A 17,573-nucleotide genomic window follows, 5' to 3' on the forward strand; every position below is an offset into this window, starting at 1 on the left:
TGGGATTCAGCTAGAGCTGTTTAAGCTTTTCAAGAGATTAAGGCATTATCCTGTATTGTAGAGATTAAAGAAAAACACCAGACTAAGGAAATTGAGATTGAAGGTGAAATTTAATGTTTAATCAAAATGATATCCCTGTATTAAAGGTCATATTTGGCAGCTTTGGGGATTTTCAGCACTTTGTAGACTTTGTTCTCAAACATTGTGGTGAAGTGCGGCCAGGAGTCGATGGACAGGAGGGAACATAGTGGCAACTTTCCCCTGTTCTCCTGATCCTCCACGTCCCAGATCTTAGGCATGCTGCAGCCTGGCCTGTGAAGTGTAGCACAGTTAGATGGGAATCACAGTGAGATAACATAGTACAGGGCTTTGTTCATTATGCACCAAATGGAAGAAAACTGACTGAAATAGGGAGGGAAAGTGACCAATAAGAAACTTGTTTTCATTTTCTATTGCAAAACATTTTGCTACGGTCTGCTTAATAATCAAATCAAATTGTATGTCACATGTTTCGTAAACAACAGGTGTAGACTAACAGTGAAATGCTTACTTACAGGCCCTTCCCAACAATGCAGAGAAAAACTGATATAAATAACAGAAAAATAAACATAATAACAAGGAATAAATACACAATGAGTAAAATGTTTTATATATACAGTACCAGCCAAATGTTTGGACACCTACTCAGTTTCTTTATTTTTACTATTTTCTACATTGTAGAATAATAGTGAAGACATCACAACAATGAAATAACACATATGGAATCATGTAGTAACCAAAAGTGTTAAACAAATCAAAATACATTTTATATTTGAGATTCTTCAAAGTAGCCACCCTTTGCCTTGATGACAGTTTTGCACACTCTTGGCGTTCTCTCAACCAGCTTCATGAGGTAGTCACCTGGAATGCATTTCAATTAACAGGTGTGCCTTCTTAAAAGTTAATTTGTGGAATTTCTTTCCTTAATGCGTTTGAGCCAATCAGTTGTGTTGTGACAAGGTAAGTGGGGTATACAGAAGATAGCCCTATTTGGTAAAAGACCAAGTCCGTATTATGGCAAGAACAGCTCAAATAAGCAAAGAGAAACGACAGTCCATCATTACTTTAAGACATGAAGGTCAGTCAATCCGGAAAATTTCAAGAACTTTGAAAGTTTCTTCAAGTGCAGTCGCAAATACCATCAAGCGCTATGATGAAACTGGCTCTCATGAGGACCGCCACAGGAATGGAAGACCCAGAGTTACCTCTGCTGCAGAGGATGAGTTCATTAGAGTTAACTGCAGACCAAATAAATGCTTCACAGAGTTCAAGTCACAGACACATCTCAACATCAACTGTTCAGAAGAGACTGCGTGAATCAGGCCTTCATGGTCGAATTGCTGCAAAGAAACCACTACTAAAGGACACCAATAAGAAGAAGAGACTTGCTTGGGCCAAGAAACACGTGGAAATCTGTCCTTTGGTCTGATGAGTCCAAATGTGTGATTTTTGGTTCCATTCTTTGCATCTTCAAAGTGGTAGGCATGTTGTGTAAATCAAATGATACAAACCCCAAAAAAATCTATTTAAATTACAGGTTGTAATGCAACAAAATAGGAAAAACACTAAGGGGGATGAATACTTTTGCAAGGCACTGTACATGATTCGATATGTGTTATTTCATAGTTTTGATGTCTTCACTATTATTCTACAATGTAGAAAATAGGAAAAAATAAAGAAAAACCCTTGAATGAGTAGGTGTGTCCAAACTTTTGATTGGTACTGTATATATATATATATATATATATATATATATATATTTTATGGGGTAGATCAGCTTTAATATTTCAGATAGATTGTGGCTTCCATCAATGTAATTGTCTGCATCATTTCCAATACTCCCTGACAAAGGCCATGTACCCGAAATGTGTCAGAGTTTTTTTTTTTTTTTACTATGTTTCCATTGAACATGGCATACAAATAAAGGCATTTTAATTAATTATATGAAGAGTGCCTTGATCCTCCTTTCTTTTTGATGACCAATTTACCCCTTATACCAAAGAGCACCTTCAGTCTACCAAAACCTACTATTGTGTACCTTAGCAGTGCTTTGTTTCCTTCGTTCTTTCTACAACCCCATATATATTTCTTGTAAATAAATACACTATATATACATAAGTATGTGGACACCCCTTCAAATTAGTGGATTCGGCTAGTTCAGCCACACCCGTTGCTGACAGGTGTATAAAATCGAGCACACAGCCATGCAATCTCCATAGACAAACATTGGCAGTAGAATGGCCTTACTGAAGAGCTCAGTGGTAGGCCACACAAGTTCACAGAACGGGACCGCCGAGTGCTGAAGCGCGTAGTGCGTAAAAATCGTCTGTCCCAGGCCACTAGGAACGCCACCTCTGGGTGAGCAATTTCTTGTTTGCTTCTGGCCCTATACAGCTCGTTGAGTGATGTCTTAGTGCCAGCATCGGTTTGTGGTGGTAAATAGACAGCTGCAAAAAATATAGATAAACTGTCTTGGTAAATAGTATGATCTACAGCTTATCATGAGGTATTCTAACTCAGCCGAACAGAACCTCAAGACTTCCTTAATATTAGAGATCGCGCACCAGTTGTTAACAAAGAGACACACACCACCTCCCCTGAGCTTCCCCGACGCCACCGTTCTGTCGTGCCGATGTATAGAAAAACCATCTCGATTTATATTTACCATGTCCTTGTTCAGCCACGACTTGGAGAAACATAGGATATTACTGTTCTTCCGATCACGTTGATAGGATAGTCTCGAACGGAGCTCATCCTGATTATTCTCCAGTTATTGCACGTTCGCCAATAGAACGAAGGGTAGAGGTGATTTATCCATTCTCCGACATAGTCTCGTCAGGTATCCCGCACGCTGGCCTCTATAGTGCCTCCTGGTCATGGCTCACATCAACACCATTATCCCAGAAATCCTAGACCCACTCCAATTTGCATAGCGCCCCAACAGATCCACAGTTGATGCACTCTATTGCACTCCACACTGCCCTTTCCCACCTGCACAAGAGGAACACCTACGTGAGAATGCTCTTAATTGACTATATCTCAGCATTCAACACCATAGTGCCCTCAAAGCTCATCACTAAGCTAAGGACCCTGGGACTAAACACCTCCCTCTGCAACTGGATCCTGGACTTCCTGACGGGCCGCCCCCAGGTTAGTAAGGGTAGGTAACAACACATCTGCCACGCTGATCAACAACACGGGGGCCCCTCAGGGGTGCGTGCTCAGTCCCCTCCTGTACTCCCTGTTCACCCATGACTGCATGGCCAGGCACGACTCCAACACCATCATTAAGTTTGCCGACGACACAACAGTGGTAGGCCTGATCACCGACAACGATGAGACAGCCTATAGGGAGGAGGTCAGAGACCTTGCCGTGTGGTGCCAGGATAACAACCTCTCCCTCAATGTGATCAAGACAAGGGAGATGATTGTGGACTACAAGAAAAAAAAAAGAGGACTGAGCACGCCCCCATTCTCATCGACAGGTTGAGAGCTTCAAGTTCCTTGGGGTCCACATCACCAACAAACTATCATGGTCCAAACACCCCAAGACAGTCGTGAAGAGGGCACGACAAAGCCTAATGCCACCCAGGACCTCTATGCCAGGCGGTGTCAGAGGACGGCCCTAAAAATTGTCAAAGACTCCAGCAACGCTAGTCATAGACTGTTCTCTCTGCTACCGCACGGCAAGCGGTACCGGAGAGCCAAGTCTAGGGCCAAAAGGCTTCTTAACAGCTTTTACCCCGAAGTCATAAGACTCCTGAACAGCTAATCATGACTACCCGGACTATTTGCATTGCCCCCCCACCCCACCCCAACCCCCTCTTTTACGCTGCAGCTACTCAACCCACATGTACATATTACCTAAATTACCTCGACTAACCGGTGCCCCCGCACATTGACTCTGTACCGGTACCCCCTGTATATAGCCTCCCTTCTGTTATTTTATTTTTCTGCTGCTCTTTAATTATTTGCAATGTTTTATTTAACACTCCCCCCCCTTTCTTAAAAAAACTGCATTTTTGGTTAAGGTCTTGTAAGTAAGCATTTCACTGTTGTATTCGGCGCATGTGGCAAATACATTTTGATTTGATTTGATTCAAGTGTCAGGGATTTGGGCCTGGTCCGGGATAATAAATATGTATTTTGCCTCTGACTCATTGAAGTAGAAGTCCTTCGTCCAAATCGAGGTTAGTGATAGCTGTTCTGATACCCAGAAGCTATTTTCGGTCATAGGAAACGATGGCGGTAACATTATGTACAAGAAAACTTAAGATCAGCGCCCCAAGAAATATACAAAATAGCACAATTGGTCAGGATCTCGTAAAACGGCCGCTATTCCCTCCATCGCCATTACTTATACCACCCTGTTTACCTGGAGCGTTGGTTACACCAGGAGTCCTCCAAGATGAAGTAGTCTGCCTGCAGCTGCATCAGATTTCTCTTTATCTCCTTGGCTGGTTTATGACTGTACATAGTGTACACCAACTTGGTCCTCTCCCTGTGGGAATATATTATACCTCATTTAGTGACAGAAACACAATGGTTGGTGCTTCATCATTAGATATTGTTGCAATGCATAACCCATAGGGGAATCGTGCCAGTCTTACCTCTGCCAAGTGTCCTCGTAGTGGGGATGATTCACGATGGCTCTACCAGTAGACAGTTTCACACTCGCCATGGTTGGCATAGAGCCCGCAAACACAGCATCTTGGAACACACACAAATACAATTGAATGTAACTTTCTTCAGCCCATCCCTTGTATCCATCCCTTCATTTTTAGCATTACAATAATTACACTAATTCAGATCAACCTATATAGTAATGCATCTACAGAGCTTAGTAGCAACTGAACTAGCTCAGCCTTCTACTGTATGCCCACTCATTTCTTGCCCCCAAAAAGCACACACTAGGCATAAGTCGTAACATGACATGACTCACTGGCCATGGTGTTGGCATTGATCCACTCCAGGAGCTGCTCCTGAGGCAGGTTGCTGAAGTCTCCCATGATTCCTCGCTGGCTCTGGTAGTTGGCTAGATGGCCATGATGGACAGGATGCCAAAAACAGTGATGTGGCGCTTGAAGTGCTCCCCTATCCAGCCAAACAACTGCGGAGCATTGGAGAACGTATATACCGGTAGATCAATTATCAGGCGGACTTTATTATAAATCCATTCACAAGGACATTTGATTTGGCAGACGTTTTTCACTATGATGTGCTCTGACTGCCTGGACCAGAGTCCAGTTACTAACCCTAACACTGACTGTGATGGAGTACTAATAAGATATTAATTTGGTTCACTGCACTAGCCACCTGTCCGCTCTTTACGCTAGATCAGCATGGCTTCTATAGCTGGAATGAGGGAGGTCCAATTAAGGAAAATGGAAAGGGTCCCACGTGATTTCTATTGTCTCTCCATGTCTGTCTGTCTACAGACGTCTCACCTCTCTAGAGCAGATCAGGGAGGCCATGATGCACATGAGTGGCGCCAGAAAGAGTTTGATTCTCATGACCAGGATCGCCAGCACGGCAAAGGCCACCAGCTGCAGACTATGGTACACCATCTGACACACACACGGGCAGGGAAACACAATGGAAGTTATGAGTGCTGTAATGAGTCATTGGAGGGAATTGGTGTCGACATTATCCCCTGATGCGACATTTTCTCTGATTATATACATTACCCACTGCATTAAGGATTGTGCCTTCAAGGAAAATACAGTGAGGGAAAAAAGTATTTGATCCCCTGCTGATTTTGAACGTTTTCCCACTGACAAAGAAATGATCAGTCTTTTAACGGTAGGTTTATTTGAACAGTGAGAGACAGAATAACAACAAAAAATCCAGAAAGACGCATGTCAAAAATGTTATAAATTGATTTGCATTTTAATGAGGGAAATACGTTTTTGACCCCCTCTCAATCAGAAAGATTTCTGGCTCCCAGTTGTCTTTTATACAGGTAACGAGCTGAGATTAGGAGCGCACTCTTAAAGGGAGTGCTCCTAATCTCAGCATGTTACCTGTATAAAAGACACCTGTCCACAGAAGCAATCAATCAATCAGATTTCAAACGATTGTAGACCTACACAAGGCTGGAATGGGCTACAAGACCATTGCCAAGCAGCTTGGTGAGAAGGTGACATGCAAGATCTCACCTTGTGGAGTTGCAATGATCATGAGAATGGTGAATAATCAGCCCAGAACTACGCGAGAGGATCTTGTCAATGATCTCAAGGCAGCTGGGACCATAGTCACCAAGAAAACAATTGGTAACACACTACGCCGTGAAGGACTGAAATCCTGCAGTGCCCGCAAGGTCCCCCTGCTCAAGAAAGCACATATACAGGGCCGTCTGAAGTTTGCCAATGAACATCTGAATGATTCAGAGGAGAACTGTTTGAAAGTGTTGTGGTCAGAAGAGACCAAAATCGAGCTCTTTGGCATCAACTCAACTCGCCGTGTTTGGAGGAGGAGGAATGCTGCCTATGACCCCAAGAACACCATCCCCACTGTCAAACATGGAGGTGTTAACATTATGCTTTGGGGGTGTTTTTCTGCTAAGGGGACAGGACAACTTCACCGCATCAAAAGGGACGATGGACGGGGCCATGTACTGTCAAATCTTGGGTGAGAACCTCCTTCCCTCAACCAGGGCATTGAAAATGGGTCGTGGATGGGTATTCCAGCATGACAATGACCCAAAACACACAGCCAAGGCAACAAAGGAGTGGCTCAAGAAGCACATTAAGGTACTGGAGTGGCCTAGCCAGTCTCCAGACCTTAATCCCATAGAAAATCTGTGGAGGGAGCTGAAGGTTCGAGTTGCCAAACGTCAGCCTCGAAACCTTAATGACTTGGAGAAGATCTGCAAAGAGGAGTGGAACAAAATCCCTCCTGAGATGTGTGCAAACCTGGTGGCCAACTACAAGAAACGTCTGACCTCTGTGATTGCCAACAAGGGTTTTGCCACCAAATACTAAGTCATGTTTTGCAGAGGGGTCAAATACTTATTTCCCTCATTAAAATGCAAATCAATTTATAACATTTTTGACATGCGTTTTTCTGGATTTTTTTGTTGTTATTCTGTCTCTCACTGTTCAAATAAACCCACTATTCAAATTATAGACTGATCATGTCTTTGTCAGTGGGCAAACGTACAAAATCAGCAGGGGATCAAATATTTCTTCCCTCACTGTAGCTGCAATCTATTTATTTATTTATTTTACATATGGGCTGTTGGTTTGAAAGTGAAAATAAGTAGCTAAGTTGACTTACCTCCCCATTAGCAAACTGTGCCGTCCTAAAATATGATAGAAGTGTTTGCATGAGTCACACACACCACAACAATGTTGCAAGAAGTGATCAGTGCTCTGTCTGTATACCATAAAGACAATAGGTGGAGCCCGTGTTCAATGAATATAATACTTGATGCTACTTGTTGCATTATAAAATACTTACTGCTTAGTGTCAATATCGATATCTTCTTTAGAGTCAACTCTCTCACGCCTAACAGAGCTCCAGACTTCTTTAATTGCCTAGAGAAAAATAATTACAAATATTACATTAGACAAACAAATGGACTTAAAAGAGCTGCAATGTTAAAGTGGAGAAAAATGTGTCTCACCTTTCCAGAAATGATGGCCACAATAACTATGTTTACCAGGAGTATCAACGTCTTAACGTATCCCAACAAAGTCTGTAAACAGAATTGAGTATCAGAAAACCACTTACAGACATCAAATATAAATATCTACAGCTAAATAATAGCGTCAAAAATGTAATTAAACATACCTCCAGCTCCATAAAGTCGAACTCTGCAACACAGGTATACATCAACGTGTGGAAATCCTTGTAGTTGGTAAACTTGGATCTGATCAAGTTGCCAATGTGAGCCTGTGGGAGATATAGAGAAAAACACAGTGAGGTTAAAGTCACCCGGACACACACACCTTTATATGGAAACATTGAAACAGGAAGTGTGAGCCTGACATTAAATGAGTAGACTGCTTCAGTGAACAACAATTGTGGGGAACAACTAACATTTTATTTTTATTTCATGAGTCACTCATAGCCCAAGTTGATAACATGCTGAATCATAGGCGGAATTGCCACAGGGGATGGGGGGACATGTCCCACCAATATTCAGAACAGGTCTACATCATAAGCAATGGCAAAATGTGTAGAATTGCAGGAAATTTGCTTTTAATAACTGTCCAGTGTTCCCAGATTTCTATTAAATATGACCTATAATTAATTACAACAGAGTGAAATAGTTTTCCTTCCAAAAAATGGTAATCAAGTACACTATACAGTGCATTCGGAAAGTATTTAGAGCCCTTGACTTTTTCCACATTTTGTTACATTACAGCCTTATTCTAAAATGGATTAAATTAATACAAAATCTCAGCAATCTACACGCAATACCCCATAATGACCAACCGAAAACAGGTTGTAGACATTTTTGCTAATTTACAACAAATAAAAAACTGAAATACTTTATTTACATAAGTATTCAGACCCTTTGCTATGAGACTCGAAATTGAGCTCAGGTGCATTCTGTTTCAATTGGTCATCCTTGGGATGTTTCTAGAACTTGATTGGAGTCCATCTGTGGTAAATTCAATTGATTGGACATGATTTGGAAAGGCACACACCTGTCTATATAAAGGTCCCACAGTTGACAGTGCATGTCAGAGCAAAAACCAAGCCATAAGGTCGAAGCAATTGTCCGTAGAGCTCCGAGACAGTTCTGGGGAAGGGTACCAAAAAATTTCTGCATCAGTGAAGGTCCCCAAGAACACAGTGGCCTCGTCATTCTTAAATGGAAGATGTTTGGAACCACCAAGATTCTTCCTAGAGCTGGCCACCCGGCCAAACTGAGCAATTGGGGGAGAAGGGCCTTGGTCAGGGAGGTGACCAAGAACTCGATGGTCAATCTGACAGAGCTTTAGAGTTCCTCTGTGGAGATGGGAGAACCTTCCAGAAGAACAACCATCTCTGAAGCACTCCACCAATCAGGTCTTTATGGTAGAGTGGCCAGACGGAAGCCACTCCTCAGTAAAAGTCACATGACAGCCCACTTGGAGTTTTCAAAAAGGCACCTAAAGACTGTCAGACCATGAGAAACAAGATTCTCTGGTCTGATGAAACCAAGATTGAACTCTTTGGCCTGAATGCCAAGCGTCATGTCTGGAGGAAACCGGGCACCATTCCTACGGTGAAGCATGGTGGTGGCAGCATGGACTGGGAAACTGGTCAGGATCGAGGCAAAGATGAACGGAGCAAAGTACAGAGAGATCCTTGATGAAAACCTGCTCCAGAGCGCTCAGGACCTCAGACTGGGGCGAAGGTTCACCTTCCAACAGGACAACGACCCTAAGCACACAGCCAAGACAACGCAGGAGTGGCATCAGGACAACTCTCTGAATGTTCTTGATTGGCCCAGCGAGAGCCCGGACTTCTCTGGAGAGACCTGAAAATAGCTGTGCAGCAACGCTCCCCATCCAACCTGACAGAGCTTGAGAGGATCTGCAGAAAGGAATGGGAGAAACTCCCCCAAATTCAGGTGTTCCAAGCTTGTAGCGTCATACCCAAGAAGACTTGCGGCTGTAATCGCTGCCAAAGGTGCTTCAACAAAGTACTGAGTAAAGGCTCTGAATACTTATGTAAATGTTATATCCAGTTTGTTTTTTTAACACATTTGCTAAAATTCTAAAAATGTGTTTTTGCTTTGTAATTATGGGGTATTGTGTGTAAATTGATGAGGGAAAAAAAACAATTTAATCAATTTCAGAACAAGGCTGTAACGTAAAACATTTTGGAAAAAGTCAAAGGGGTCTGAATACTTTCGAATGCACTGTATATATACAAAAGTATGTAGACACCCCTTCAAATTTGTGGATTCGGCTATTTTTAGCCACACCCGTTGCTGACAGGTGTATAGAATTGAGCACACAGCCATGAAATCTCCATAGACAAACATTGGCAGTAGAATGGCCCTAATAAAGAGCTCAGTGACTTTCAATGTGGCACCGTCATAGGATGCCACATTTCCAACAAGTCAATTCGTCAAATTTCTGCCCTGCTAGAGCTGCCCGTGTCAACTGTAAGTGCTGTTATTGTGAAATGGAAATGTCTTTGAGCAACAACGGCTCAGCCAAGAAGTGGTATGCCACACAAGCTCACAGAACGGGACCGCCGAGTGCTGACGCGCATATCGCGTACAAATCTGTCCTCGGTTGCAACACTCACTACCGAGTTCCAAACTGCATCTGGAAGCAACTTCAGCACAATAACTGTTCGTCGGGAGCTTCATGAAATTGGTTTCCATGGCCGAGCAGCCACACACAAGCCTAAATTCACCATGCGCAATGCCAAGCGTCGGCTGGAGTGGTGTAAAGCTCGCCGCCATTGGACTCTGGAGCAGTGGAAACGCGTTCTCTGGAGTGATGAAACACGCTTCACCATCTGGCAGTCCGACGAATCTGGGTTTGGCGGATGCCAGGAGAACCCTAACTGCCCCAATGCATAGTGCCAACTGTAAAGTTTGGTGGAGGACGAATAATGGTCTGTGGCTGTTTTTCATGGTTTGGGCTAGGCCCCTTAGTTCCAGTGAAAGGAAATGTTAACGCTACAACATACAATTACACCATTCTGTGCTTCCATCTTTGAGGCAACAGTTTGGGGAAGGCCTTTCATGTTTCAGCATGACAATGCCCCCGTGCACAAAACGAGGTCATACAGAAATGGTTTGTCGAGATCAGTGTGGAAGAACTTGACTGGCCTACACAGATCCCTGACCTCAACCCCATCAAACACCTTTGGGATGAATTTAAACGCCAGGTCTAATTGCCCAACATCAGTCCCTGACCTCACTAATGCTCTTGTGGCTGAATGGAAGCAAGTCACCGCAGCAATGTTACAACATCTAGTGGAAAGCCTATCCAGAAGAGTGGAGGCTGTTATAGCAGCAAAGGGGGGACCAACTACATATTAATGCCCATGATTTTGGAATGAGATGTTTGATGAGCAGGTGTCCACATACTTTTGGTCATGTAGTGTATGTTAAAAAGCAGCTTTTCTGTGTTGGAATGGTGGGTGACCAATAATAAAAATATTTATGTGAGTACACCGCTGATTGGCCAGCTCATCCTCTATGAGGAAATAGCAAGCATTTTTTAAACGTTTGAGGTGGAGTTTTTTAAGTATTGTTTTCCCCTCCATTTTCTGATTTGGCCACAAATGCAAGTACAGTGGGGAAAAAAAGTATTTAGTCAGCCACCAATTGTGCAAGTTCTCCCACTTAAAAAGATGAGAGAGGCCTGTAATTTTCATCATAGGTACACGTCAACTATGACAGACAAATTGAGAAAAAAAAATCCAGAAAATCCCATTGTAGGATTTTTAATGAATTTATTTGCAAATTATGGTGGAAAATAAGTATTTGGTCACCTACAAACAAGCAAGATTTCTGGCTCTCACAGACCTGTAACTTCTTCTTTAAGAGGCTCCTCTGTCCTCCACTCGTTACCTGTATTAATGGCACCTGTTTGAACTTGTTATCAGTATAAAAGACACCTGTCCACAACGTCAAACAGTCACACTCCAAACTCCACAATGGCCAAGACCAAAGAGCTGTCAAAGAACACCAAAAACTAAATTGTAGACCTGCACCAGGCTGGGAAGACTGAATCTGCAATAGGTAAGCAGCTTGGTTTGAAGAAATCAACTGTGGGAGCAATTATTAGGAAATGGAAGACATACAAGACCACTGATAATCTCCCTCGATCTGGGGCTCCACGCAAGATCTCACCCCATGGGGTCAAAATGATCACAAGAACGGTGAGCAAAAATCCCAGAACCACACGGGGGGACCTAGTGAATGACCTGCAGAGAGCTGGGACCAAAGTAACAAAGCCTACCATCAGTAACACACTACGCCGCCAGGGACTCAAATCCTGCAGTGCGAGACGTGTCCCCCTGCTTAAGCCAGTACATGTCCAGGCCCGTCTGAAGTGCATTTGGATGATCCAGAAGAGGATTGGGAGAATGTCATATGGTCAGATGAAACCAAAATATAACTTTTTGGTAAAAACTCAACTCGTCATGTTTGGAGGACAAAGAATGCTGAGTTGCATCCAAAGAACACCATACCTACTGTGAAGCATGGGGGTGGAAACATCATGATTTGGGGCTGTTTTTCTGCAAAGGGACCAGGACGACTGATCCGTGTAAAGGAAAGAATGAATGGGGTCATGTATCGTGAGATTTTGAGTGAAACCCTCCTTCCATCAGCAAGGGCATTGAAGATGAAACGTGGCTGGGTCTTTCAGCATGACAATGATCCCAAACACACCGCCCGGGCAACGAAGGAGTGGCTTCGTAAGAAGCATTTCAAGGTCCTGGAGTGGCCTAGCCAGTCTCCAGATCTCAACCCCATAGAAAATCTTTGGAGGGAGTTGAAAGTCTGTGTTGCCCAGCGACAGCCCCAAAACATCACTGCTCTAGAGGAGATCTGCATGGAGGAATGGGCCAAAATACCAGCAACAGTGTGTGAAAACCTTGTGAAGACTTACAGAAAACGTTTGACCTGTGTCATTGCCAACAAAGGGTATATAACAAAGTATTGAGAAACTTTTGTTATTGACCAAATACTTATTTTCCACCATCATATGCCAATAAATTCATTAAAAATCCTACAATGTGATTTTCTGGATTTTTTTTTCTCATTTTGTCTGTCATAGTTGACGTGTACCTATGATGAAAATTACAGGCCTCTCTAATCTTTTTAAGTGGGAGAACTTGCACAATTGGTGGCTGACTAAATACTTTTTTTCCCCACTGTATAGGATGAGTCAACAACATTATTTGGGTATGAGTTAACAGAACAGGGGCGGTGTGTTCATTAGGGCGATATGGGCGACGCACTGCCAAACGGGAAAAGGAAGGGATTTTTTTTCTAATCAATTATATCACGGCAACAGTAGTTATCAGTGTTCTAATCTAGACGTCTGATCTGCCACTAAATGTCCAATCAGGCTAAAGTCGTGCTTCAAATGGCCCCGCCCCTTTTGGGGCGATTTCAGTCAGGTTGAAAATCGCCCCAGAAGTCTCTCATAGACTCTCATGTAAAATCTTTTTTTTCAAATATCAGAGCTTTCAATACAATCTCTATGGGTTCCGGGAGGGCTTGCACTTACGCGCTTTCGTCATACGTAACATAACCATGAACGTAACTAAGAAAAGAGCGGGTAGCAGCGTCAATCAATTCACGTACTACTGTCAAGATGGCTAGCGTTCAGTGCAACTCGATTGTCTCTTTGAAATAAGTTCCTTTTTGTCGGCGAACAAATCAAGATAAATTGGCAACGAAACAATTAGGACCTCCCAGACCAAATTTAATAATTCAACAGGTTTCTACTAAAGGGGGAAAGTCCTACACCCGAGGATCTTCCAAAAATTGGTACGAACGAAAAACCTGGCTAGCAGGCTGCGATGTAGCTAATGCAGTCTTCTGCTACCCCTGCTTACTCTTTCACCCTGAAGGCGGCACGGCAGACAGCAGCGCTTGGACAGCGCACTGGTGTAACGGACATGCACCATCTTTCAGAAAAGATTAAGAAACATGAGCTGTCAAAGACCCACATGGATAGCTGTTTGAGATTGTCTGCTTTGGGGAGAGTGAACATTGCCACTCAAATGGATGAGGGATACAGGCTAGCTGTCCGCCGCCACAACGATGAGGTTAGCAAGAACCGCCACACATATTTTTCTTGGACTTGTCAACTTTGTGGCACAATTAGATGAGGTGTTTTATGGAAATGCATATTGTTTATGCAGTGTTGAGGAATGTGAAAGAACACCCTTGATTATTTTTACTGTGATAACTTATTTTGCTTTTGTAAGCCAACACTTTTGAGATCAGTCAATAAATGCTTCTGGTATTGACTTATATGCTGCCCCTGTCTTCATGTTGTTGCTGGACATATCTTTTTTAAAATGTGTGTAGGTCACCTAAATCATCAGAAAAATTGCCCCCCCTGAGAATTTTTTCAGGAGCCGCCACTGTAACAGAATATTAACTTTTAAAAAGAGAGATTTTCACTGGACAGTTACTTTAAAACTACAAAATGTTCTCTTAACAGCAGAAAATTAGCTTTAAAAATGCAACATTTCTCACATCCTCATTGCAGAATGTGAAGAATAGCATGAGATGAGCTATAAAACAGCACATTTGTCTTTCTGCCCCATGGCAAAATGTGTAGAATTGCAGGAAATTTGCTTTAAAAATGCAACATTTTCTCTCAGCCTCATGACAAATAACATTGTTCACTTATCCTTCCCCTTATACTGTGTTTTCAGGGGGAAGGACCCCATCTGCTGTTTTTTGTCCCCCCCCCCCCCATCAAATAACAGGCAAACAAGCATGCAACCTGAAGAGACAGACAACATAAGCATTTCGATTTATTGTCACAGAACCTAACTATACAGCTGAGGATCTTCAGTCCATAAACAGAATCTTGTAAATTGACTGGTACATCCCAGGCATGCGTTTTTACCTCAGTGTGTGGATTTATTTACCTGAGTTAGCAAAACAAACTGGGCAAATGGCCAAGGAAGAAGGAACAATACATTGCAAGCACCAAGAGCTACTAGGGATCTTCCTCCAGAGTTGGAACGCCTACAAAGACGGTGCAAAGACAATAGTATTATTTGTATTAATCATCAGTGACATGTATTCATTTATTTAAGTGAATATATATCTAAGTGAATATTTATCTATAAAACACAGATAGGGTTTTGAAAAGAGTGGTGAAGCCCAAGATGGTTATAAGTAGTTTAGATCAATGGCATGTGAACTGAAGATACCTGAGAATGCGTGTTAACAGCAGCATCTGCAGGACAAAGAAGGGATAGGAGAAGCTCTCCCTCAGCGGTGGAGTCCACATGACCCGAGTGCTCTGGAATACATTGCATGAGTTGAGACAGCATTCACCACCAGCCAACCCCTATGAGGATCTAAGATACAGTTTCCATACACTGTATGCAACAATCAATTTACATTCATCTCAACAAAACATGAATTGCACAGTGAGGAAACTATAATATGGATTCCACTGAGTACACAGCTCCAAAGTGTGTACCTCTCTCTCTCACCTCTCCATGGTTGAAGAAGAGACACAGGACGGTGATGACACCTCCAAGACGACTGCCACTGGAAAGAAAAAAACGACTGCCCCCCCCAAAAAAAAAAACCCATCAGATTGTCTCCTAGAGTGGCTAGGGGCACCAAAACAGCATGGATACCCAAGACGATAAACTAGCCTGGGTACCAGTCTGTTTGTGCCATCATGCCACTTCTTGTCATGGCTTACATGACAGCATGGAGTAGGAAACAGAACAAACCAGTGGTCATCGACTGGTCGATCTTCAAGGCATTCATAGTCGATCACCAAACATTTCTGTAGAAAAGCCAAGGATTTAAAAACAAAATTGCGCTGTTGGCGGTAGGTGCACTTGATTCAGAAGCCCTGCGCACCGGGTAGGCAAAGTGTTCCCATTTTGGACTATTTCATTTGTCTGAAAAGACTAACTCTGCCTACCCGGCGGACCGGAAGATCTCTGGCTAAATCGAGTGTGCCTACTGCACTGGCCAATCGGATAGCTCAAATCACCGTGCCTACAGCTTCCACGACCCCAGCCAAAGCAAAGTTTGATACTAGACTATGTGAAATTTCATAACTTTTAAAACCATGACCAGAGAAACTGTCAAAGAATACAGCAAAGAGCTACACTTTTTATGAGTGAGTTCATGTTTAAGTTTATATTCAGCACTGTCAACACTATTACAAAACATAAAACTCTCCCTACTTCCAATTGCGCTGCCGCTGCAATGAATGAGTAGCCAAGTGTATCGATAGCCCTGCATTTGTATTATTATTAGCAGCTCGTCGTGTCTATTTTAATATCGAGGAATATTTCAATTTCTCTGGTCATAGGAAAAACAATTTGTGAATGAGGCAGATGCAGATGCGATTGTGGTGCGACTCGAGTTTCGCCATCAGATGCAAGACTGTGTCCCCTCTCTCTGGTCAATCTCACAACAGGAAAGGTAGGAGACAGGGACCGTGAGAGGTGGACCTTCTGCTGCTCTCTCCTCCTCCCTCCGCTGAGATTAATGCAGTCTTCAAAACAACTGGGAACTCGCATATCTCAGACTTCCGACTTCAGTGCGTTCAAGACAACTGGGAACTCTGAAAAAACGAGACCCGACTGGGAAAAATCGTTTTGAACGGTTGTCCAACTCGGAATTCCAAGTCAGAAACTCTGGCATCTTTCTAGACCTACGACTTTACTACCTGAAAATCACTAACGTCATCATTCCTACAGAACTGTTTTTATTAGGTTAATGTAAAAAAAATTAAGTCATTATTTTTTATTTTTTATGAGCGGTAGATCTCAGCTTGCTTTATCGACTGTGAAAGTGATCTTGACTAAGAAAAGTTTGGTGACCACTGGCACAAACAGATCTTGAACCAGGCTAGTGATAAACCATCAACAGTTTCAGAACTCTTTACCTTAGGTAAGTCCCGTAGAGGAAGAACAGGCTCATCATTACCCCATTAAGCACGAAGACACAGGACACATAGAAGTAGGCAGCATCCCCCATGCCTAGAAATGGGAGAAAATGATATTCATGGTGGTTGTCAATTTACTGTGCCTTCCAGTCCTGACAGTGTGACACACTTTGTTACTACAGGATGCTATTTACAATGCAGTTATGTTCTAGGAGTAGTTGCACCTTCACAGCTCTCTACTGGATTCAGTCCATCTCCTCTGTTGACATTCCAACATGCCTTGGTGGGGATTCCAAAGAAGTCCATGGTGCCAGTGTAAATCCTGAACAGGCTGCCGAGGAAAATATCAACAGAGAGGGGGTCACTGGAATACACACTCTGTAACAAAGATACATTAGAAGAACAATACAATATTTTTGATGTTCACTGCACTGCCAAATTAAATGATAGCCATTGTTTATCCTTTGTCTTTGTTTGGTGAAAGAAAAAAAATATCTGCAGTTGCATATTTACAAAATGATAAAATCTTGCTTGCAAAATAATATGAGATGGTTCCAACTCCTACAGTACCTCTGGGTACTGATGGAACCTCTTCAGAGCATTGATCACAAGAGGGTACTCAGAGAACCTGTCATTCATGATCAGGTGGAGCCCATGCAAATAGGATGGCGCTTTGATGAAGACATTGAAATAGGAATAATACAGACCCTGCAAAATAAAACCAACATGTGAGTGAACTGGATGCTGAAATTGCAGATAGGCCTACTTTTGCAACAATGTCTCCATTTGTTCAGTAACATAGGATGTCAAATCTAAAGCCCTCTCGGGATGGCAGACGTGAAGCATTGAGGAACAGGAGGGAAATTAGTTAAATGTAAGTTACAATTGGCCCATCTCAACATTCCTCTTACCATTTCAGTGCGGAAAGCCATTTCTTTTTCAATTGAAGATAGG

The 17,573-nt window shown here is 42.7% G+C and overlaps 1 pseudogene; it reads right to left on the minus strand.

Annotated features, from left to right (window-relative positions):
* Window positions 1-94: 94 nt before the first annotated feature.
* LOC121571443 lies at window positions 95-17,053 on the minus strand (annotated as a pseudogene).
* Window positions 17,054-17,573: the final 520 nt, after the last annotated feature.

This window comes from Coregonus clupeaformis, chromosome 8, assembly GCF_020615455.1.
Source record: "Coregonus clupeaformis isolate EN_2021a chromosome 8, ASM2061545v1, whole genome shotgun sequence".
In the NCBI taxonomy this organism is placed as follows: Eukaryota; Metazoa; Chordata; class Actinopteri; order Salmoniformes; family Salmonidae; genus Coregonus; species Coregonus clupeaformis.